General features: G+C 42.0%; 1 protein-coding gene across 1 annotated transcript in view; it reads right to left on the reverse strand.

The window, feature by feature from the left end:
• Positions 1 to 20,061, reverse strand: part of Rnf24 (ring finger protein 24) — a 51,934-nt gene extending 31,873 nt beyond the window's left edge. Inside the window, exon 1 of the mRNA XM_052183678.1 lies at positions 19,912 to 20,061. The gene's annotated coding sequence lies outside the window, so the exon portion shown is untranslated. The remainder of the gene's footprint in view (positions 1 to 19,911) is intronic.
• Positions 20,062 to 23,820: the final 3,759 nt, after the last annotated feature.

Consider the following 23,820-nt stretch of genomic DNA (forward strand, 5'->3'; position numbering starts at 1 on the left):
AATATAGCTTGCTGGCACAGCCTTTGCCCAGCATGCACAAGTTCTGGGTTCTATTCATCGCATAACACATAGAGGAAGAGGATGGAGTTACCCACAACTTGAAGGTGGACTGGCAAGAAAGAAATAGGGGTGTTTAGTACAAGGTCCCTTACTCCATGATTCTTCATGCTAGACCTGTGACAACCTTTACATTCATGAAGAAATAATTTTTAATCTTTTCCTAACATTTTTTAGGAGGTTTTCTGTACAGATAGCTGATCCCATCTCATACACTTATCATCTAGGTCAGTACTATTTTTAAATTATTTTGTATTCTCAAACATTCGAGAAACCAGATCACAGATCCCAATTCTAGTTCAGGAAAATACACTTTTGCTAAGACCATATATAACTCCTGGCTATATGTTCTGATACCATATTATATAACTAATTAGAGCACAGAAAATTTAACATTACAGTGGTTTCTCTGTGTAGCCTTAGCTGTCCTGGAACTTGCTCTGTAGTCCAGGCTAGCCTCAAACCCACAGAGATCCACCTGCCTTTGCACCACCTCCATAGCTGGCTACAGTGTGTGTGTGTGTGTGTGTGTGCGTGTGATATTAATGTGATAGCTGAAGTAGTCTGGAGCCATCAGCAATGCAATTACTAATTACCTCCATTGAAACACAGCACTAAGGATCAGTTAACTACTTCTATCTGACTTTACATCCAGATTCCAAAACTTCATTATGCTACAGGTTGAATATCACTTATATGAAACGATTAGGACCAGAACTGTATCAAACTTTGTATTTGTTTTTTCAGATTCTGGAATATTCTGGAATAATCTTTCCACCCCCTCTGTGTAGTGTAATGTGAAATATTGGGGGTGGGATAGAAGTCTAAACAAAGTCATTTGTGTTTTTATGTATTGAATACATGTGGCTAAAGCCAATTTCACACAATTTTTTTTTTTTTACAGTCTACTTTGTGACATGAGGACTTGTATCAAAAGTCTCAACTTTTGGAGCATTTTAGATTTTCAGATTAGGGATATTCAACCTGTAATACACACTAGTTGGTTGTTCAAACTAAAACATCTAAGTTTTCATCTCATAAAACTTACTTGATAACTACAACTGTAGTCTGTAAGTGTAGAAATTATATAATAACGTCTGAATTATGCAGAACAGAAAAAAGTTATGAGGAGAAAAACATGAAATAAAAATGACAGTGGCATTAACAGTTTTGGTTACAGTATATGGAAAATACAATCACACATTGTCCATGCACACAAAGGTGCACAAAAGAACTGTTCCCATTCTCTACCAGAACACCACTGTTCACTCTATACCTACAGAACTAGAGAGCAAGTCTCATTAGTTGTGACTGAGAGTGAGCCAGTCAGTTTTCTCTATTAACAAAAGTTATTTGTCCCTCCTATAGGTCTTGTGCTTCTTAGAACTTCAATATTTCAAAAAGATAACCAAAATGAACCTTGAAGACATCATCATTAGGTCAAGCAAACTAGTCCCAAATGGGCATACAGCGTTTGTTTATACGAAAGACTGAGAATGGAAACAGAAGACTGGTGAAGTGTAGAGTGTAAGGAACAGTGATGGCCAGAAGAGATGCCCTCTTAGGACAATGACAGTGAAAATGTTCCCAAATTATGATTGCCACACCAACCCCAGTAGATTCCGTGTGACAAAAGTTCCACAGGCTGAGGCATTTTAACTCCAAAGGTAGGAAGTCTCCTGGGAAAGGCTGTGGAACTCTCTAGCTAGAGGATAATTCCGAGCGGTAGTTCTCAAAGCAGTTTGTTTTACTCTCAATTTCCTCTTTTCCTCCTTTCACAAGGTGATCCTAATAGCCCTGGGTGGGGGATAATCTGCTCTTTGAAGTAGAGTCACTGGCTGCAAAATCTTTTCTAGGGACCGCAACACTTTGCCTCATAGTCATTTACATAATTACAACCCCCAACAACATGCAAATTTATATGGCTATGCGTGTGTAGATGAGGGTGGCTCTGACACTATGGTACAGAAAGCATTGATTAAGTCAAGAAGTTTTTACAAGGTAAAAGCTAAATGTTAGATAAGGATTACTCACGGAAACTCATTAAGACCCAGAGGGTATAAGAAACTTTAAACTCTCTTTGAAGGTTTGCTGTTAACTACAAGTCACTCGGTATTCTAATCAGAAAGATTGATGTTATCTGTAAATTGATCTTCTAAATCTGTTACATGGGAAACATTATACCTGATTGATTTTGCATTTCCTTGTGCCAAATGGTTATGATAATTGTGTCTGCTTCATTGGATACATCTTTTGAAATAGTAATACTGACTTTTCGTGTATAAAAATCTTACTTGAGAGCTCCTAAATACATTCAGATTCAAGCCGCCTCTGTGGTTGTTTCTGTTTGTCACTAGCCAAACCTGTGCCTTTCCTGAAAACCAAAGCCCTTCCCTAGGATGTGAATCCCCCCCCCCCACCTCCACCACCCCACCCCACCCCACCCCACCCCTGGCTGGGACAATCCCCTGACGCCGCAGCATATGATGATAAGTATTCAACTCTAGGAACAAACTAAAGTCCAATGAAGATTTAAGGATTTATTTGATTGTGTGTGCCTATGTGAGTTTGTCTATCACATATGTGCAGGTGCCTACAGAGGCCAGGAGGAGGGATTTAATGCCCTAGAACTGGAACTGCATATTTCTGTGAGCTGCCTGATGTGGAAGCTGTGTAAAACAGTAAAAACTTGTTTGGTTTTAAATTTTTATTATTGATTTTATTTTATGTACAAGTGTTTTGCTGATATGTATGTATGTGTACTGTTGGGGTTTTGTCTAAGCTCCACCCCACACCTACCTGGCAATAGCCAGGTATGCCCCGCCCCAGAGATCTGGCCCACTATAAGAGGGGCTACTTGCTCCTCCTCCCTCTCTTTCTTTGCTCTCCACTCTCCCACATACTCTCACCTCTCTGCCCCTGGGGCTCTTCCCCCCCCTTCCACGTGGTCATGGCCAGCCTCCACTCTCTCTCTCTCTCTCTCTCTCTCTCTCTCTCTCTCTCTCTCTCTCTACCTCTCTCTCTCTACCACTGAAGGAGTCAGGGTTGAAGGAGTCAATGAAGGAGTCAGGGTTACTAGGATGATGAGGCTTAAAGGTGGGGGGTATAGGGGTTAGGTGAGTGTGGCTAGGCGGCGTGGGGGAAGGTGTCCAGGCGGGCCCTTGCCTGGGCACCTCTGCCCCTGAGGGACCACACACACACAGACATGGTATAGAATAGAGTTTATTCAGAATAGGGGATGGGAGTTAGTGGTAGAGAGAGAGAGGTAGAGAGAGAGAGAGAGAGAGGAGAGAGAGAGAGAGTGGAGGCCGGCCATGACCACGTGGAGGGGGGGGGGGAAGAGCCCCAGGGGCAGAGAGGTGAGAGTATGTGGGAGAGCAGTGAGCAAAGAGAGAGAGGAGGGGCAAGTAGCCCCTCTTATAGTGGGCCAGATCTCTGGGGCGGGGCATACCTGGCCATTGCCAGGTAGGTGTGGGGTGGAGCTTAGACAAAACCCCAACAACCACTAACTCCCATCCCCTACTCTGAATAAACTCTATTCTATACCATGTCTGTGTGTATGTGGTCCCTCAGGGACAGAGGTGCCCAGGCAAGGGCCTGCCTGGACACCTTCCCCCACGCCGCCTAGCCACACTCACCTAACCCCCTATACTCCCCCTATTAAGCCCCTTCATCATCCTGCTGCCTAAAGTCCTCACCTAACCTCAAAATCCTTCATGTACCACATGTATACCCAGTGCCTGCAGAAGTGAGAAGGCACCAGAGCCCCTGGAACTGATGTTATAGATGGTTGTGAGTCACTATGTGGGTACTGGAAACTGAACCTGGGTCCTAAACAAGAGCAACAAGTGCTCTTAATGGGTAGGCCATCTTTCCAGCCTAGAATTGAAACTTTAAATAAATTATGAAGATGTAAATTTATCAATAAAGCTATTCAAAAGAGAGGTGAAGAACACACTTTAAAACAACTATCAGTAATGATACATATAGAGCCTCCAAAAAAGATGGAAAAGTATGAAATGAAGTAGGAACAATTTTTTACATCCACTAATACTCACTAGAACAGATCCTCTGACCAGGCACATTTCAGCAGCCAGGAAGGCAAGGCTGGCTGTGTAACTACAAAGGCTATCTGTTCTGCATTCACTCCTTCCAATGTTCTAGCCCTTGCATAGCAACAACAATTATTAGGACAGTACTTTGTTAAAGGAATTAAATTACATTCTCAGTAAGTCTGAAGATTTAATTGTAATTACTTCCATCTGAGGCTAAGACCACAGTTAATAACTGAGGCCAAAACGTGCTCAACTGCCATATGCTATCCCTATATTACACTTTTCAAAAAATACCACTGCAATTTATTATGAAAAAAAATAGTTTGATTTTGAAGAGTTGGGAGTTAGCCTAATAAAAGTCAAATGCAAGCTCTGCTTCATCTCAGTGCATTATAGGAAGTAGCCCACGGGAAGCATTAGAATGGCACAGAAGTTCCTGTTTTAAGTTTTACAGGAACTTTTCAGTCAAATCATATGAAAATTGTCAGGAAAAGAATATTAAAGTGACAATTGCAAATCTAATACATTTTGATTTGAACTGTAGCTTAGTGAATCAGATAAAGGAGTTATCCATTTATAAATTCAGATTAGATGATACTTAGCATATAAGAGATGATAAATAAGACATGAATAAAGATAGTAAACCCAAGTAAAATGTTAAATGGAATTAGTGAGAATTGTGGCTTCTTTAAAAACACAGAAATAGGAATGTGCTTTTGTCTTAATCCCAGTTAAAATGTAAAAAGCTTTTTACTGGGGGGGGGGGGGTGCACATGCTCACTAGAGTATATATCTTGGTCAAAGAACAACTGGAAGCTTTTTGGTCTCTTTTTTACTATGTAGGTTCTGGGGACTGAATTCAAAGTTATGGGGTATGGTGGCCCTTACTTGCTAAGTCATCTTACTGGCCCAAGCTTTGTGGACTGCAGAGAGTTTAAGACTGGGAAGTGTTGTGGTCCTCGGCTTTACAGGCCTCCTCACTGCAACAATAGTAGGACAGTGACTGGAGGGTAGACCACACCTTGTGGGATCTGGTTGTATTAAAAGAGGGCAAGGACATGAGGCAATGAAGTGGTGACACAATTTCCTAGAGGGACTCTACAGAAAGGAAGTGTGTCTTATCTGAACCTGTGCAATGAACCTCTGCTCAGCGCCTAGATACAATGACTTGCACATAGTGGCTATTCTAAAGCAACTGTTGAGCTTGGCAAGTAAAAATTTCATTTTCTGAAAATGAAATTTCCAAATCACTATGACTACGGTGCAGAATGGTGATTACCTGTAAAACTCAGCTCACCTGATTAAAGCCCATTATGTTGAGTTTATTTATGAGCTTAAGCAAGGGAATCGGTTCTGGTTTTGTTTACTGTGCTAGGGATGGAACAGGGCCTCCTCCACGCTAAACACGCACTCTACGGCTGACAGTCTCCAGCTCTTCTTGTATACAGTCTTTTCTATTTTCAATTTTAAAAGTTAAAATATAATTCCATCATTTCTCCCTCCTTCTTCAGCCTACACCCAACCCTCCCATGTCCCCTCTTGCTACCTTTCAAACTGATGGCCTCTTTTTCTTTCACACACACACACACACACACACACACACACACACACACACACACACACCAAAACAACAACAAAACTCACATGTATGACTTAGTGAGTTGCTCTAATGTTTCCGATTTCAGGGCTGACCACTTGGTATTGGATAACCAATTGGGATGGGGGTGTTATCCCAATAGTAACTCCCTCCCTCGGGAGTGATTGGAGACTGGCCCCTTCCACGACAGCGAGCGTGACCACTGATGTCACTGTTCAGTTCTTGTTTAGGCAGCCATGTTGTTGAGGTATGAGCAGTGTATCTTCCCTGTAATTCCTAGGACACACGCTGTCCGTCCAGCTTGCTGCCCCTCTGCCCCTCTGAGCTTCCTTGAGCACAGAAATGTTGCAGATTTACCACCCGGGGCTAGGCACCCCACTATCAGTCCTCTGGATTTTGACCAGGTGTGGGTTTCTGTAAAGGTCTCCATCTGTTTGCAGTCTTACTGGCATGCTCCAGTTTCAGGAGACATCACACAGCATTATTCCTTTGTAAGCAAACAGCATCTCCATAGGAAAGGTCCTAGCACATTACTTGTGATGACCTTCTCAAGCAATGTGATTAGAGACTGTCTGGAGATGGTTACTAAGCTAAGAACCCTAACCTATATAATGTTCCTCTGAAGTCAAGGCTACCTCCCTGAGAACAAGGAAATTATTCAAGGAATAAATAAAAATAAGAAATATTAAGTAAGATAAATCGGAGAAAGACAAAATTAGTGGGGCTTTCCTCAGCAGTAAATGCATTTAGTAAAGGAATGTGAAAGTTAAGAAAAACCAGGAGAAATGATCAAAGAACTCTTTAGTATAATTTTTTTTTTCCAGACAGGGTTTCCCCGTGTAGCCCTGGCTGTCCTAGAACTTAGAGATCCTCCTGCCTCTGCTACCACTGATAAAGTAAACATTTAAATAAAAATATTAGCCAATGACGAATCTCTGCCTTAAGATTATTTTAAGTGTGCAACCTTTACTTTCTTTAACCTATTCATAATTTCATGAAAATATAGTATTTTAGGGACACATACATAAAAAGCCCAATAGTTTTTGGAGAGAAAGAACATAAAACATTAAAAATGCAAAGCATATCCTAGAGCTTTTATTTCTATCCTTAGAGAAGATATATGCTTCACAGTTCTGACTACTCAAGTACTTTCTACATAATAAATTTAAACCAAATTGAAATGGGTAAACACTATTAACTAGATTATGCTCAAGCTAGCAGGCCTCCAAGAGTCCAAGTCTTTAAGAATATTCAAGGATTTGGCTATTTCGTAGCACTTCTGAGAAATCTTAAAACTCAACAAGTGAAGTTCTTTTCAACTTTATACTTTAAAATATGAGGGAAGCAGAGCTTTTTGTCATCCAACTAGCTTTAGATCAAAGGTTTAATTCTCTAAAAATAAAGTCTTGCTTAAGAAATAAGCACATCTACAAAAAAAGATGCAAGTATCTGTTTTTCATATGACTGAGGAAATAAATTTTAAACCAATGTCATCTGTGGTATCTATCTATCTATCTATCTATCTATCTATCTATCTATCTATCTATCTTGTATTTTATTCTAAATTCATTATTTCTTGGGAGCTTAGTATCATTTACCAAAGACTAGCCCATGAAGAATGAGTGGAATGGACAGACATTCAGTTCCATCTGAGGAAGGATTGGGTCAAATCAACTTTAGGAGTCTGGACTTTTTTATCTGAACCTGATATGCTTTCCTTCCATTGATTAATTAAAAAGGACTTTTATACATTTCTACATTTAGCTTCCAGAAATATTAGAATATGTGTCAATTTTAAAATAATTCATATCTTGATATGATACTCAAAAACAAAGGTAGTATCACTGACAAAAGATTAAATCCTCAATTCAAACAATTCAATTTCCCTTCTAATTAAACTTGTTTTTACCAAAGAATACAACAGTATAAAGTTACAGTGGCAACCTCTCATATAGAGTGTATCTTATGGTCATCCTAAGGAGTCCTTTGATGAGAAAAAGTCTTAAAAAAGAATTCTTGCTAACAAATTAAGAAAAGTCATCATTACAGCCTAGATGAAATGCCTTATACTATGACTATCACCCTGGTCTCTTTTGCAGAAGTGGGCTAGACAGATGCATAAGGCCTCTAGATGTGATACAATGTTGAACATGATACAGGGAATAGCAAAAACTGCATCATGTGATGAAGAAGCAGACAAAGCCCAAATGGGGGTGGGAGTCACAGGACCAGGACCCAGTTCTTATGATGAGTTCACAACACAAAACTAAAAGAGGAGGAACTGGCCGAAAAACAGGCAGTGACAAAATGATGTGGGCTTATCTTTAAAACATCTCAGCAAAGGAAGGGGGAAGAAAAGGCTAAGAGAAACAAGTGTGATAAACAAGCCCTGTGAGGCAATGCTCAGCCTTCCTAATGCTCAGACCTGTAACAGTTCCTCATGTGTGCTGACCCCAGCCATAAAATTATCTTTTTGCTACTTCAAAACTGTAATTTTGCTACTGTTATGAATCATAAAATAAATATCTGTGTTTTCCAATGTCCTAAGGCTATCCCTGTGAAAGGGTGGTTGAAACACTGCTGTAACTGCTGAATCTAAGGTGGCACTCAAAGACTACTTCTGTGTATGTTTAAAGTTCTTCCTAACAAAATCTAAACCGGCTGCAAACAGAAATCAGAGAAGCAACCATAGTTGAGCTGGTGTGGTGGCTCAGGCCTTGAGGCCAGTCTGGTATATGTAGTGAGTTCCAGGCCCTATCTCAAAAGAAGCAACAACAAAAGCAAAGTTAAGACAGTTAAATCTATCAAGTAATACTAATCTCAGGCAGAAGAAAATAAACGGAACACATGGGCAAAACCCATTTTACTAGTTTTTCAGTGTATTAAAGTGGGATAAGTTGCTATATGGAAAATATCCACTTCTTCTTGAATAAAACAGTCACACATCTATAGAACAGAAATATTGTTTTATACTTGAAATTCATTTTTTATTATTTTTTAATTTTTTTGTTTTTTGTTTTTTGTTTTGTTTTTTTTTTTTTTCGAGACAGGGTTTCTCTGTGTAGCCTGGCTGTGCTGGAACTCACTCTGTAGACCAGGCTGGCCTTGAACTCAGAAATCCGCCTGCCTCTGCCTCCCAAGTGCTGAGATCAAAGGCGTGCGCCACCACTGCCTGGACTTGAAATGCATTCTTTTACTGAAAATTTGTAACACAGAACAAGGAGTTTTACACACACACACACACACACACACACACAGAGAGAGAGAGAGAGAGAGAGAGAGAGAGAGAGAGAGAGAGAGAGAGAGAGAGAGAGAGAGAGAGAGAGGAAGAGGCTCAAAATACAAACATTTGTGGGCTGGAGAAATGGGTCAGCAGTTAAGAGCACTGACTGCTCTTCCAGAGGTCCTGAGTTCAAATCCCAGCAACCACATGGTGGCTCACAACCATCTGTAAAGAGATCTGACGCCCTCTTCTGGTGTGTCCAAAGACAGCTACAGTGTACTCATGCATAAAATAAATAAATCTTTAAAAAAAAATACAAACATTTGTTTACGGATGTGCCACACACTCCTCAGAATTACGCTGCTCTAACAGAATTCTGGAGCTGTAAACAGACACACAAAATAGAGGTCAGAGCTGCATTCCAGAAGGGAATGCTGGTTATCCTTTGTCGATATTTGATCACTTCGTAGCTTTTCTGAGATAGCATTTTTTTTCCTGTTTTTTCTTTTTTTATTCGATATATTTTTATTTACATTTCAAATGATTTCCCCTTTTCTGGCCCCCCACTCCCTGAAAGTCCCATAAGCCCTCTTCCCTCCCCATTTTTCTCCCATCTACCCCTTCCCACTTCCCTGTTCTGGTTTTGCCCTATATTGCTACACTGAGTCTTTCCAGAACCAGGGGCCACTCCTCCATTCTTCTTGTACCTCATTTGATGTGTGGATTATGTTTTGGGTATTCCAGTTTTCTAGGTTAATATCCACTTATTAGTGAGTGCATACCATGATTGATCTTTTGAGTCTGGGTAACCTCACTTAGTATGATGTTCTCCAGCTCCATCCATTTGTCTAAGAATTTCATGAATTCAATGTTTCTAATGGCTGAATAGTACTCCATTGTGTATATATACCACATTTAACCATTCATGGGAAGACTGGTTAAATGTGGCAAAAACAAACTAACAAACAAACAACCTGTCCCAGAAACTGACCTTAAAACAAAGGGTCTTTGCAGATGTAATTAAGGATTTGAAGCTGGCTGTGGTAGTTTAAATCCCAGAAACTGGGAAGCAGACGAAGGAACCTCAGTGTGCCTGGTCTACATAGCATTTCTAGGCCAGCTGGCGCTGCACCGAAATTCTGTTTCAAAAAGAGCTAAAGATTTAGAGATCAAATCTGAAGATTATGTAGATTATATATGTATTTACAAGTGTTTTTTTTGGTTTTTTTTGTTTTTTTTTTTTGTTTGTTTTTTTGTTTTTTTTGAGAAAAATCTAAAAAAGTTAGGGAGGACTTTTCCTGGAGTCCCTGGGGAACTCAGCAGCCTGACTGTCACCTTGGTTCTTACTCTCTGGACTTCACGACTGTGAGGAGTAAAGTTCTGTTGCCACAGGCATCAGCTGTTTGGTCACTTGTTATGGTGAATCCAGGGAATACCACCATGCTCTGGTCCCTTCCCTATGTTGTTGCTCTCTATTCCGTCCCTTTAGCTGCTACAGAGGCTCTTCAGCTTGTCTTTGCAAAGGGCTCTGACCTCCTCCTGTGCTCAGCACTTCCGCTCCCTCCTCTCCTGGGAGCTGGCTGTATGAACTCTGATAGGAGCGGGCTATGGAGATGCTGAGCCCTGCCTGACTACTCAACCTCAAGAGGTTGCTTCTTTGATCTTTGATTTTATCATCCACAGACAATGAATGATTCCAGCACAGCTGTAAGGAGGAAGTAAGAGGTATCTATACTACCACAGACATACCATGTTTTCAGTGCAGCCTAATCCAGGTAAAAGATTTTAGGTAATCCATATAGAGTTATCTGGAGCTACTGATAGTATTTTGTGATTTAAAGAAAAAAACTTAAAAATTTCCTTCTGGACCAGATTTGTAGACCTTTCTTCCCAGCACTTGGGAGGCACTGAGTTCAAGGTCAGCCTGGTCTACATCTACAAAGAAAGTTCTAGGAAATCCAGGGCTGCATAGTGAGACCCTACATAAATAAATAAATAAATAGATAAATAGATAAATAAATAAATAAAGTTTTTTAGCTTGTTTTCAGAGAGAAAATTGAAAAACAAAAAGATTGAAGAAACTAATTATAGCCATTGTACATAATTCAGTTCAAGTTGTAAATGCTAAATCCTATTTTAAGTTTAAAGCACAAGTATAATTTCACATGCTCATATTTCAGAAAGAATAAAAAGAAAGGTAGGTTAGTTCATAATGAGTTTTGGTTTGTTTAGATGAATTTAACGGGTAATACAGAACCATTTAACCTCCAAATTGGGGGGAAAAAAACACAGTACTGACTATTGTGAGAAAAAGGTTTCTTTTTCTGTTAAAGGGAGTTTCCCCACCAACATTCCATAAACCTCCACAAGATAAAACTTGTTTTAGACACTGTCTGCCACTGCATCCCACACCCTTTAAGTCCCAGACCTCAATGGCTTGAAGTGTTGACTCCTTCTTCCTTCCCATCATTTACTTTGCACCAATTCTTTTAAAACTAGCCAATCATTAAAGAATGTGAAATCTGAATGAGAATATTAATATTTAGGATCCAAAAGGTAGGCATCATCTGGTAAGATGTGTGCTGCACTGGTAGTGCCACACTTACACTTCTTTGCCCTCAAACTAATACAGCAAATTGGTTAAAGGATATAAAGAACAACATTAGTAAATAAATGAGACAAACTTTAAGATGACATAAATAGTTAGCCCTCTATTGAAGCCATTGGTTTATATTAATGTAAAACTAATCCTAATGATGCAAATTTAGAAGTTAAAGATAGAAATAACAAGCAAACTTCATTTTACGAGATGTTAATAAATGAAAACAAGTAAATTAGAGGAAGTTCTAAAGTAAATGTGTTCCCTTTTATTGACAAGCAATTCTTCTATCCTTAGCATTAAATTCATAAAAATGCAGGTTGCACAGAGCTTTCCGAAAGCAGTTCATAACACAGGGTTCGCTTCCAATACCCAGGGGCTTCTTCTTGATACTGCAGGCCTGCTTCAGTCCCTAAGCAGATACCACAGAGGGAGGCCTGGCAAGTGACTAACTCTGGCGTGACTATCCTTAGGGTAGAAGGAAAGCCCAGGCTGGCTTTCCAAGAGTGGCCAACCCAAAATAAGGCCACTGGCCAGCTAGTCATGGTCCAGCTGGCACGGAACGAAGTGTCTAGTTCTTAGCTCCAAAGCAGAGAGGGTCTATCCAGCTGGCTCTCAAAGGATGGCACTAGCTGGTGTGCTCACAATTCCCTTTCAACCATCTGGCATTTTTTAAAAACCCACAATTTACACGGCACTACATTCTGAGGTCTGAGACACTCAGATTATAAGATTATAAGAGTTCCCATCATGCATCCAGATAAGAAAGAAGTAGAGTAACTATCAAATTAATTCAAGAAATCATTTCTAAAACTAAAAAATCTTTTAGCTTAAAAAGGTCCATGGTTGTTAAGTAAACTTTCAAAGTAAAAAATTAAGACAAACAATGATAAAAACTAAAAAACAAACAAAACAACTTAACACATTAAAAACAAATTCTTTAGGCCTACTAAGACCTAGTCCTTTCTAGCAGGACATTTACAGCCTGTCCATATCCTTCATGTGGCTCTCAAAGTTTGTTGAACTGCTATCATTCTGCCTGGGTTGCTAGCAGGTAAAGAGAACATCTTGCAGCTACTTGGGGGGAGGGGAAGCTATTAGCCAGGTATGATGGCACTTTTTTATAATTCTAGCACCTGGGAAGGTAGAGACTGAGAATTCCGAGTTCAAGGTCGCCTTCCCAAGTTCAATGCCTGCCAGGGTTATATTAAATATACTGTCTCAAGTAACTAAAAGAAATAAGTAAATTTGCTTGATGATACACTGAACATCTGAAAGTTTTAGCACGTTATTATAGTCTTTTCACACAGGTGGCAGAGATAGGATCTTTCAAGCTGGAGGCCACAAGGGGAGATCAGGCCAGCCAGGGCGACACAACAGGGAAACTGTTTTAAGAAGGAATACAGCCGGGTGGTGGTGGCGCACGCCTGTAATCCCAGCACTTGGGAGGCAGAGGCAGGCGGATTTCTGAGTTCGAGGCCAGCCTGGTCTACAGAGTGAGTTCCAGGACAGCCAGGGCTACACAGAGAAACCCTGTCTCGAAAAAACAAATCAAAAAAAAAAAAAAAAAAAAAAAAGAAGGAATACAAAAGTAGTAACAATGAAGTAACATGAAAAAGGAATCTGGGAGCAAGTCAAATAAACATTACCTGGCTCAACATTAAACTTTTTTTTTAAAAGATTTATTTATTTAATGTATATGAGTATATTGTAGCTGTTTTCAGACATACCAGAAGAGGGCATCAGATCCCATTACAGATGGTTGTGAGCCACTATGTGGGTGTTGGGAATTGAACTCAGGACCTCTGGAAGAGCAGTCAGTGCTCTTAACTGCTGAGCCATCTCTCCAGCCCCACACTTGCACTGGTGTTTTTCCTGCAAGTATATCTGTGAGGTGCCAGATCTTCTGGAACTGCCATGTGGGTGCTGGGTATCTCAGTCCAGCCGTCAAAATTAAACTATCTTATCAAATGACCAAAATGATTTGTCAACTGGCCAAACTGCTACGAAGTGCTATAAGCTACCCATTTGTCAACTGTAGATCATTTTATCAACCTATCACATGATGCAATCCAGGGAACAGACAGGCAAGAAATTGAAGGGTTGCTGGGAAAAGGGGAGAAAGGAAAAAAAAAAGGTTATATTTATGAACAATATATCTGAGAAGGATATAAGTATTTTAAACAAAAATATTAAAGAGATGGTTCAGAAGGAAAAGGTGTTTTCCTCCAAGCCTGATGACCTAAGTTCAATCCCTTGGGCCCACATGATAATAGAGAATAGATTTCTGTTGACCTCCACACATGTCCCATGGCATAGGTATACCACCCACACAAAAAGAAGTGTAATTTTCAAGTATTAAACTATTATGTTAAAATGAAGTAAAAATTAAAGAAGGGTATAACAATTTTTCACTGAGCTCACTTCCATTCCAAGTACCAAAATGAGTATTTTCCATCATCCCATTTGGGCCATGGGACAACAAACAGAGAGAATGTGTGTGTGTGTGTGTGCTGCTCTTTTCATCACACAAATGAAGAAACTCCCCAATCTGGGTGTGGTGTAACACACTGGTCATCCTGGCCCTTAGGGGATGAGGTAGGGGAATCTCAAGCTTGAAGTTACATAGTGAGACCCCCTCATCTCAAAAAAAAAAAAAAAAAAAAAAAACTAAACTAAAACTTTGACATGTCACATGTCAAAAAGTAGAGAGACAGAATTCAGTTCTAACCATTCTGATGCCAGAATCCACATCCAAGAATGCTAGTATTAACATACGAGAAATGGAGTGTGTCATAGGGGAAAATATCAATATAATTATCATAACATTTTAACTTTTTTTTTTTAATGAGACCAGATTTCTCTATGTAACAGCCCTAGCTGTTTTGTATATTCAGCTGAGTTCTGGGCTTAAAGGCATGTACTCTCACATCAGGCTTAACTTTTTAACTCTTAAGTGTAAGAAAATAAAGAATAAAACAACAGTGAAATGATTTTCTTCTTAGAAAAATTAGAAGGCAAGAGCTACCTGGCTAGGCTAAAAATGCAGGCTGTGCCTTCTGCATATATCCTGTGTATATCCTGTAGGCTCTTGAATTTCAGAGCAGATAAGGTTCTTGTCTCTGTCATTCTATTGGGGCTAGAGTCAACAACCACAATCAGGGATGGCAGGCACTACTTGAGGAGACATGCGGGAAGTGTGTGCTTTTCACTTGAGAAGGTTAACTCTCAGGGACACTGGAAGGATTGATGGTAGGAAAACAAGTTTATTAAGTTTGGCATTCTGTATGCAAAGATGAAAGAGAGAGCATGCCTACATTCTGACATAGAGAGACCTGTGTAAAGCTAATGATGCAGGAGAGAGGGCACAGATTCAGGAACTGTGAGTGGTGAAGGACTCAAGACAAAGGAGGAGGAGGGTGCTCTTCGATGTGAGAAAGACACAAGCAGGAGACCTAAGGACAGGCCTCTAGAACTGCTGAGAGACAGGGAAGGGGCTTCTGTCAGAGAGAAAGAGAGAGAGAGAGAGAGAGAGAGAGAGAGAGAGAGAGAGAGAGAGAGAGAGAGAGAGAAGAGGGGATGGGGAGAGGGAGAGAGGAGAAAGAGAAGAGAGACAGAGACAGATCTAAAACTTAAAAGTGCCTTTAGTCCCAACACTCAGGAAGCAGAGGCTAGCCTGATCTACAGAGCTACTTCCAGGACAGTCAAAGCTATACTGAGAAGTCCTGTCAAAAACAAAACAAAACAAAACAAAACAACAAAAAACAAAAACAAGAACAAGAACAAGAACAAACAAAAGAAAATTAAAGTTCAGCCAGATGTAGTAGCACACAACTTTAATCCCAGAACTCAGGAGGCAAAGCAGGTGGGATCTCTAAATTGGAGGCCAGCCTGGTCTAGAGAGAGAGTTCCAGGAGCCAAGGCTAGACAGAGAAACCCTATCTCAGGAAAAAAAATAATTTATTCTACATTGTGAAACCCAAACTTATCAAATTATAAAAGTCAGCCTTTATAACTTAAGGTCTTTAAAAAAAAATCTTAGTCATCCAAGGCAGGGCCATTTTTCCATTTGCATCCCCTTTCACCTGAGAAATGTTTTATGTGACCTCAGGAGTATAGACATAAAACTAGTTTAAAATCAAATCAAACATTTACTGATAATAAATTTAGAAGAATTTTATTTTAAAACAACTCTGGTACATATACACGATTTTTACCACTAACTAAAGACAAAGGCAGATCTGCATATTGACACCGATATGCTGTGACACTGCGGAGAGCGCCATCCTTTTCAGGTGACTGACCTTTGGACTTTATAACATCAGTGCTGACATGCTGCTTTACACAGTACAGCGGAAGAAGTATGTTTAAGATCTGTGATGGTTCATGTTGACTTTCAACTTAATAGGAAGTAGAATCATCATGAAAACACACTTTCTGGATATGTCTTTAAAGGTGTTCCCTGCCCATAAAGGTTGGACTGAAGAGGAAGGACTGGGATGAAAAAACAGCCCAGCAGTTAAAAGCACTGGGGTTCGATTCCCAGCACCCACAGGGCAGCTGACAACTGTCTGCTGCATCAGTTCCAGAAGATCTGAGGCTCTGACAAGCACTTGATGCACAAACTTGCAAAGAAAACAACCAAAACACCTAAGACAGGAAAACATTAATTCTGAAAAATAATTTAAAAGCCTGAATGTGAATGGCAGTATCCCCACAAGCGGGAAGAAAACTGAGTATCAGCACAGGTCCCTCTCTGCTTCTCAGCTAGACACAGTGCAGCCAGCAGCCTTACAGACGGCCTCGGACTTCCCTACCATGTTACCTCAAGTGGTCAGCCAAACAGACTTTCCCTGAAGTTGTTTTTGTCAGGTATTCTATCAGATCAATGAGAAAAACAACTGACACAGTCTGAAGTTATTGGAAACCCAATCCCAAGCCAAAATTCAAATAATACATTTCTTTTTGGATGAAATTCAAGGGTTAGAGAGATGGCTCAGCGGTTAAGAGCACCAACTGCTCTTCCAGAAGTTGTGAGTTCGTATCTCAGCAACCACATGGTAGCTCACAACCATCTTTAATGGGGTCTGATGCCCTCTTCTTGTGTATCTGGAGACCGCTACAGTGGATGAAATTCAAGTTAGCAACTCAAACAGCTTTTATTTTTAGAGTATGTATGTAACCCTGGCTGGCCTGAAATTCACTATATATTCCAGGATGGCCTTGAACTCACAGAAATCTATCTGCCTGCCACTGCTTCCAGAATATTTGATTTTTTTTTTTAAATTTGAAACTAGGTATGGTTGTGGATGCCTTTAATCCCACCACTTGGTTGGTAAAGGCAGGTGTGAGTACGATGGGTTTCAAAAAAAAAAGAAAAAGACAAATATTTAAACAAAACGATCCATATTTTTCTCTTTCTTTGAAGTTTTTTTGTTGTTGTTGTTTAGGTTTCGCTTAGTTTTTTGAGACAGGGTTTCTCTGTGTAGCCTTGTATGTCCTGGAACTCAATCTGTTGACCAGGCTGGCCTTTGCTGGGATTAAAGGCGTGGACCAGCAGCCTGTGTTGGTATGTAAACGTACTTGCCAGAGCAGATGTACTCATGGTCTCTGAGCAGCCTCTTCAGCACCAGATACAGTAATTCTACACTTACATACTGAGAGGAATGACAGTGGGAAAATATTAAGCTTGTTTTTTCTTTGTTAAACCATTATGACTTTTGTTTGCTTGAGACAGGTCTGTATTATGTAGTTCTAGCTGCCCTGGAACTCAAAGAGGTCCACCTTGCTTCTGCCTCCTGAGTGCAGAGATTAAAGATGTCCACCATACAGCCAGCTTTTAATGTTCCTATAAGATCATAAAACTTTCTATGTTCAGAAAAAAACCAAAACCAAAACCACTGTGATTGTAACAGACATGGCCTAGAATGGAGTTGAGGCTCTTCCGGCAGCCAGCCTTCCCCTGCAGAGTGTAGTATGGCAGCATGTGAGGTATCAGGCCTACCGAAGCAAGGCTGCAGGGAAGTCCCATGTTTCCACACCAGTAGTGATGCCAGCACATCACAGGTCTACTACGTGTTTGATCGTGAATTGGTATTATTTCAGCAGGGTCTCTTGTATCCCAGACTGGCCCTCAAACTCACTATACAGCCAACCTCCCAAAGGGAGATGGATTACAGGTATGGGCCACCAAATCTAGTTAATTCCGTCCAATGGATCAAACTCAGGATGCTATGCATGCTACTAAGCAAGTACTTTGTGTCTGGTCTCTTAATTTCTGATCATTGAACATTCACAAACGTTTGATTGCTAATGTTTGTGACTCCACAGTTATGCTATCCCATACTGGGTTGTGACCCACATCAAGAAAGATGTATAAACAAGAGTTTCATTAAGAATAATGTATTGTTGATGGCTCAGAGAATGCTCAGCAGTGACGAGCAATAACTGATCTTCCAAAGGTACTGAGTTCAAATCCCAGCAACCTCATGGTGGCTCGCAACCATCTGTAATGAGATCTGACTCCCTCTTCTGGAGTGTCTGAAGACAGCTACAGTGTACTCACACGTAATGAAGAATAATGAATTGTCATCCAACCAGTGGAAACTTTCCGTCAAATTAAAAGCAAATGTTTCTGGCAGAGCGTCTATACATAAACAGATGCTGTGGAGGTTCACATGCCATTTTGTTCTGAAATTTTACTAGGAATGAAAATATATGTGACTAAAAAATAAGTAATCTTGAAGAGAATCTTAAAGAAAACTGAACCCACTCAATTATTCATATATAAACTTGATTTTTTTTTACCACCACTATTTTAAATCAAAAGATCATAACAAAACTATTTCAGAAATGTGCCTTTTCACTCTACAAAATTAGAAGGGTAAAAAAGAAAAGAAAATATCATTATCCAATTAGAGTAATAACTAACTTCTAAAATTCAAATAATCTTGCTTAAAAGAAGATAACAAGGAAAAGTTTGTTGTTTATTGAGACAAGGTCTCATTCTGTGTTATGGCCTGGACATTCCTATGTAAATCAGACTGGCCTTGAAACCATGGAGACCCTACTGCCTCTTCCTCGAAGCACTGTGACGGCATTTGCGGCCACACCTGCCTATCTTAACTACCTCTTTTTAACTGGCTAAGTGAACAACAGACGGCCATCCTATCAAGTTAAAGCCTGTGGAACCCAGCTTCCTACCCTCTTTGGAGGCAGAGAAGGGGGGAACCGGGAGCGGGGCGAGAAGGAATGAAGACAAACAATGGAGGAAAAAAAGGGGTGTTTTCTGATAAGTCATGTAAGATGATCTGTTCGGCTAGGCTGCACAACCAAACACACGAAAATTCACATCAAAGCTAGGGTGCATACCAGGGTAATATTTAGGTAATATCCTTTGCCAAAGCATTAAGGGGTGCGGGGCGGAGGCGGGGAGGGCGACAACCGGAGAGACAAGAAGGTGGAAAGAACCTGCTAGACCACCTCTTATTAGAGCAGAAAGGCAAGAAACATAATCTGCCTGAGTGGGGGAAAGCAGTGCCCTAGATATATTGGGAGTATTCCTATAGATAGGTATACAAGCACAAAGACCTATTATCAATGAACAAGCCCAGAAAACAATGTTCAGGATGTTGGCGTACCCCCGATACGTAAATATATCACCATGAATCCTAAAAGCAAAGTGTTCTAAATATACAGAGACATAAGAATGCAGACTCACACTTTCAATGAACAGACCCACTGGTTTTGCAACCAGAAACAACGAAACACCAAAAAACCTGTTATCTGAAATAACACCAGAGATGAAGGGGAAAGATGAAGTTATCTTTACACCTCTTTTCTTTCTGCCCTTTAAGACGATCTCTGACAGTCTCATTTCACAGGACACACACTCCTTGGGTCTCCGGAAACAAAGCAGGGTCATTAATTCTCTGGCCTGTGGGTGCACGCACGCCCCCCACCCACAAATGATGAGTCCGCCAGATGACTTTCATTAATAAATAAGCCAACCAGAGAGGTCTCAGTGTGCCTTGCACAGTGTGACAACCAGGCACGAGACAACCACAAAAGAAGGAGTGGCTCGGGACCAGAAATCCACTGCCACAACGCACCCCCGAGAAGCGCGTCGGTCCCTGCCACCGACGCAGAGGCAGCGGCTCCTCCATCCCGCCTCCCCCGCCCGGGCCCAGCCCGAGGTGACCTCCGGGTGACAGCCCGCGCCGCCCTTTGTGCCAGTGTGTGGGGACTGCCCCGCGGCCCCCCGGTCTCGGAGGGGGTGCGAGGCCGGCGCGCTGCCCTCAGCATCCCCGAGACGGACCTGCGGAGCCTGCGCTTCAGCCTCCGCCGCGCGGCCCTCAGGCCCGGCCCTCCCCTCACTCACCCGGGCGGCGGGCAGCGGGCGTGCGGATGGCGACGCCCGGAGTCGGCTTTCGTGCGGCTAACTGATAGCGAGCCGCGTCCGTGAGTCCGAGCCGCTGAGCTGGCGGTAGCGACTACTTAGATGCGGCCCCGGCGAGGGGCGGGCCCGGCGGGGGAGGGGCGGTGCCGCGCCTCTCATTCATGCCGCGGGGGCGGGGTGTGGGACCCGGATGCCCGGGCAAGTCCCGCCTCCTCGCTGAGGGCACACGGCTTCATTGTCGGCAGTGCGCAGGCGCGGCGTTCCTCAGCCTAGGCTACTGGCTGCTCTCTAGGATTGATTCTTGATGTCGAGCTATAAGGTTCTTATCTTCTCAGCTGTATAGTGTTTTCCGAGTATGTGGACATCCTTAAGAGCTAAAAGAGTAAAGCTTCGCTTCTCGTAGCATCCGGCCCAAGAGTCCTCAAAGCTGAGGTACCCCTAGTTAGATATTCTACCTGCTGCAGACCCAGTGCCTGTACAGACAGTGGAAGGAAATATATTCAAGAAACAGTGTGTCCTTTATTTAACTACATCTACTCATTACTCTCGACCCCCAGCTCCTATTCTACACTACAGACAAACTGACTCAGGATTTGGGAGCACTGAGCCCTTCTTGTAAGCGAAAGACCTAAGTTCTAGCAGATCAGTGAAAGCATGCAAGAGTTCTCATAGCTGCCACCGCTAAAACTTATTAGCAAAGGGTGTGAGTACTGTACCTCAGGCCTCCCTTACCGTCCCATTTCCCTGGGAGGTATCCCCTCCTCCTCACTCTTAGATCCTCATAAACTATAACTAGTTCGTAGCTTAATTCGTTGTGGAAAATGCCTACCTGTCCATTCCTCCTGCTTTAGCAAACCATACATCTCCTAGGAAAGGGGAAGAAAGAAGGACTCAGTGAAGGTTTCATCACAGACCGTCTACCCAACTTCCTCTCTACCCCAAATCAGGCCACCTGTGAGCTATTTCCCTTCTCTTCTCCTCTCCCCTCCTTTCCCCTCTCCCTCTCCTTCCCTTCCAGTCCCCTTCTCTCCCTACACCTTCTCCCTTTGCTCTCGGGATCCCTGCTGTGGTGTTGCCAGCTTAAAGTCCTACCTGATTCTGTCACCTTGGCACATAGGCTAAGGCAGATCAGTACCGGAAGTTAGAGGGTACAATGCTTTCATATTCTTGGTCAAGGAATTGAAATAAAAGAACACACAAATGTGTAAAACTAGCAAGAAAATTTAGTTGAAGTAAAACAGAGCAGAGAGGGGGGAAAAACCAGCAAAATAAAAAAATAGAAGGAAATATTCAGGACACACAGCAACAGAGCAGCAGGCCACATGGGTGAAGAAGATACTCGAGGGCTTGGATTATTGTGTGAGCTTTTCTTTTACTGCATTCAAGAGATGAAATGTGGCACAAACTGGAGTTGTCTGTGGAGAAGGTACCCCAATTGAAGAATTACCTCCACCAGGCTGCACTGAGGGCACATCTGTGGGGCATATTCTTGATTACTGATTGCTTGGGAGGACCCACCGTCTGTGGGCATATCACCTGTCACCTACGTAAACCTGTACACACCAGGAATGTCCCTTGGAAAAGATGTCAATGGCTACTGGCTAGAATTTTATGTCATCTCCACACAGCTAGTGCTTATCTAGCAAGAAACACCTCAAATGAGCAGATGCTTCCATTAGATTGCTTGTAGGTGAGTCTGTAGGACAGTTTCTTGATGACTGATTGACATGAGAGGGCATGAACCACTGTGGTGGTATCACGCCTGGCCAGGTGATCCTGCGTGCTCTAAGCAAGCAGTCTGAGCAAGCTGTAGGGAGCAGGCCAGTAAGCAGCACCCCTCCATGGCCTCTGTATCAGCTCCTTCCTTCTTCTGATCCCTGCTGTGAGTTCTTTTCTGACTTCCCTCAACAATGGACTATTTATTTCCTGTAAATGTCAGCCAAATCAACCCTTTCCTGCCTAAGTTGTTCTGGTCATGGTGTTTTATCACAGCAGTAGAAAGCAAACTGAAACAATGGTCTTGCTTGAAGGTCTCAGTGGAGACCTGCCCACTGGTGCCATTATATAGCAATATGACTGTTGTGGTTTAGCTGAATACTTTCTGATCGGACTCGGGGCCTGCCTCACAGGAAGGAATTCATACTTGATATGGTAAACCTGGTCAAAAGCCAGTGGCTTGGGAGGTCACAGGCCCTAGGGGCATCTGAGTACTGTTGTTCTGCTAAATATCCATGTTGTCAAGCTGCATCCTAAATATTTATGTGTGTAACCACAGATTAGTGCTGATCCCAAGATCAGACAGAGAACCTTCTGTTTGCAGTGAGCAGAGAGCCGTACGTGGTCAAAGAGCTAAGAATAAGTGACTATTGGACACTTAGTCCTAAACAGGACATCTATTATTACCCCAAGGCTCAGGGAATATCGTGTAAGAGGGGCAAGAAGAATGCAGAGGCCAGTGGTGGGAAGGAATGCCGTGCAATGCTATGCTTTCTTCTGAATATGATATGATCGTGGCACTTGTAACCATGCGCTTACAATTGTGCTTACCTGCATGAGATTTGGCCAGTGAACATTCCTTTCCAGCATGGGTGGAGGGGAAGTTCACACACACACACACACACACACAGCTGAGTAGTTGTTGGCAGTTGATGGCTGCTGGAGAAGGGTAACTCAATTTTCTTTAGAGATATGTCTGCTAGTATGTCGCCTATGATCCAGTGGGTGGCACCACACCTACACCCTTGTGGATAGTACTTAATTAGGCTCAGTGGGGGGAGAGAGAAGGGGGAGAAAGGGAGGGGGAGAGGGAGAGGGTGCATGTAGGTGGGAAGGAGATGTATTGGGGAGTTTAAGGGAGGTGGGAGAAATTAAGGGGTAGATATGATCAATATACATTATATACATGTATGAAATCATCGAAGAATAAGTAAAATACACTGTAAAAAAAATTCTCGATTGCTTGGGGTGATCTGAAGACTCTCTTTCCTGGATGCCTGTCATGTTGGATGTGGCAGCTCTGTTTTCTGGTTTTCCCAGTTGAGCTGCCTCTACCGATGCGGCTCCTTTCCAAGCATTTACCATGGCAGATTCTCCCTCTCTCTTCTAGGTCTGGTCGTACAGTCTCTGAGATAACGACCTGTCCCTGCTAATGCTCTCTTGCTTTAAGCCTGAGAATGGCCCTCCATGGTCTTGAGGCCTTCTCTGCTAATAAAGCTTATTCTGAACCAACCTGATGAGACCACTTCCTTCCTTGTCCCTTAAACCAGGATGCTGGGGGGTGATCCCCTCCCTCCTCGCTCTTAATCCCAGCTATTAGCAAGGAAGGCCTTTTGGACCCAGGTTGGCTGATGGTACCTTTCACTTTGGTATAAACCAGACCTCCTCACCTTTACCCTGGGCGGCTGCAGCCTTTGCAATCCATTTTCATGCAAATCTACCCCGCCCCCCTCTAAATGCTTAAATGCCTTCTCTTGATGAGCCACTCTGCTGTCTGGCTTTTTCATTTGCTCTTCCCAGGCTGGCACTCCCTTATTTTGCAGCTGTCTCTAGAGCAGCACTGTAGTGTTTCACTCCACAACTGATGCTGATGGTCCCTCTACTAGAAAAGCAACATTTCTCAATAACACAGGAAAACAACAACATCAAAAAAAAAAAAAAAAACAAAACCCAAAACAAAACAACAACAACAAAAAACACCAAAACCCAAAAAACCCTGTTTCCTTTTAAAAATCCACAGAGAATTTTTTTTAGTGCACCGGAAATGCCCTGAATGCCAGACACTGTTGTGAGGGCAAGCACAAGTCACACATTTGTGCAGACCTGTAGAATAGAAGGCAACAAGAGTGAAGTTCTAGATGGTAATGATATACCAAGGACCAGTCATCAGCTATG

The sequence above is a fragment of the Apodemus sylvaticus genome, chromosome 5, assembly GCF_947179515.1.
Source record: "Apodemus sylvaticus chromosome 5, mApoSyl1.1, whole genome shotgun sequence".
NCBI lineage: Eukaryota > Metazoa > Chordata > Mammalia > Rodentia > Muridae > Apodemus > Apodemus sylvaticus.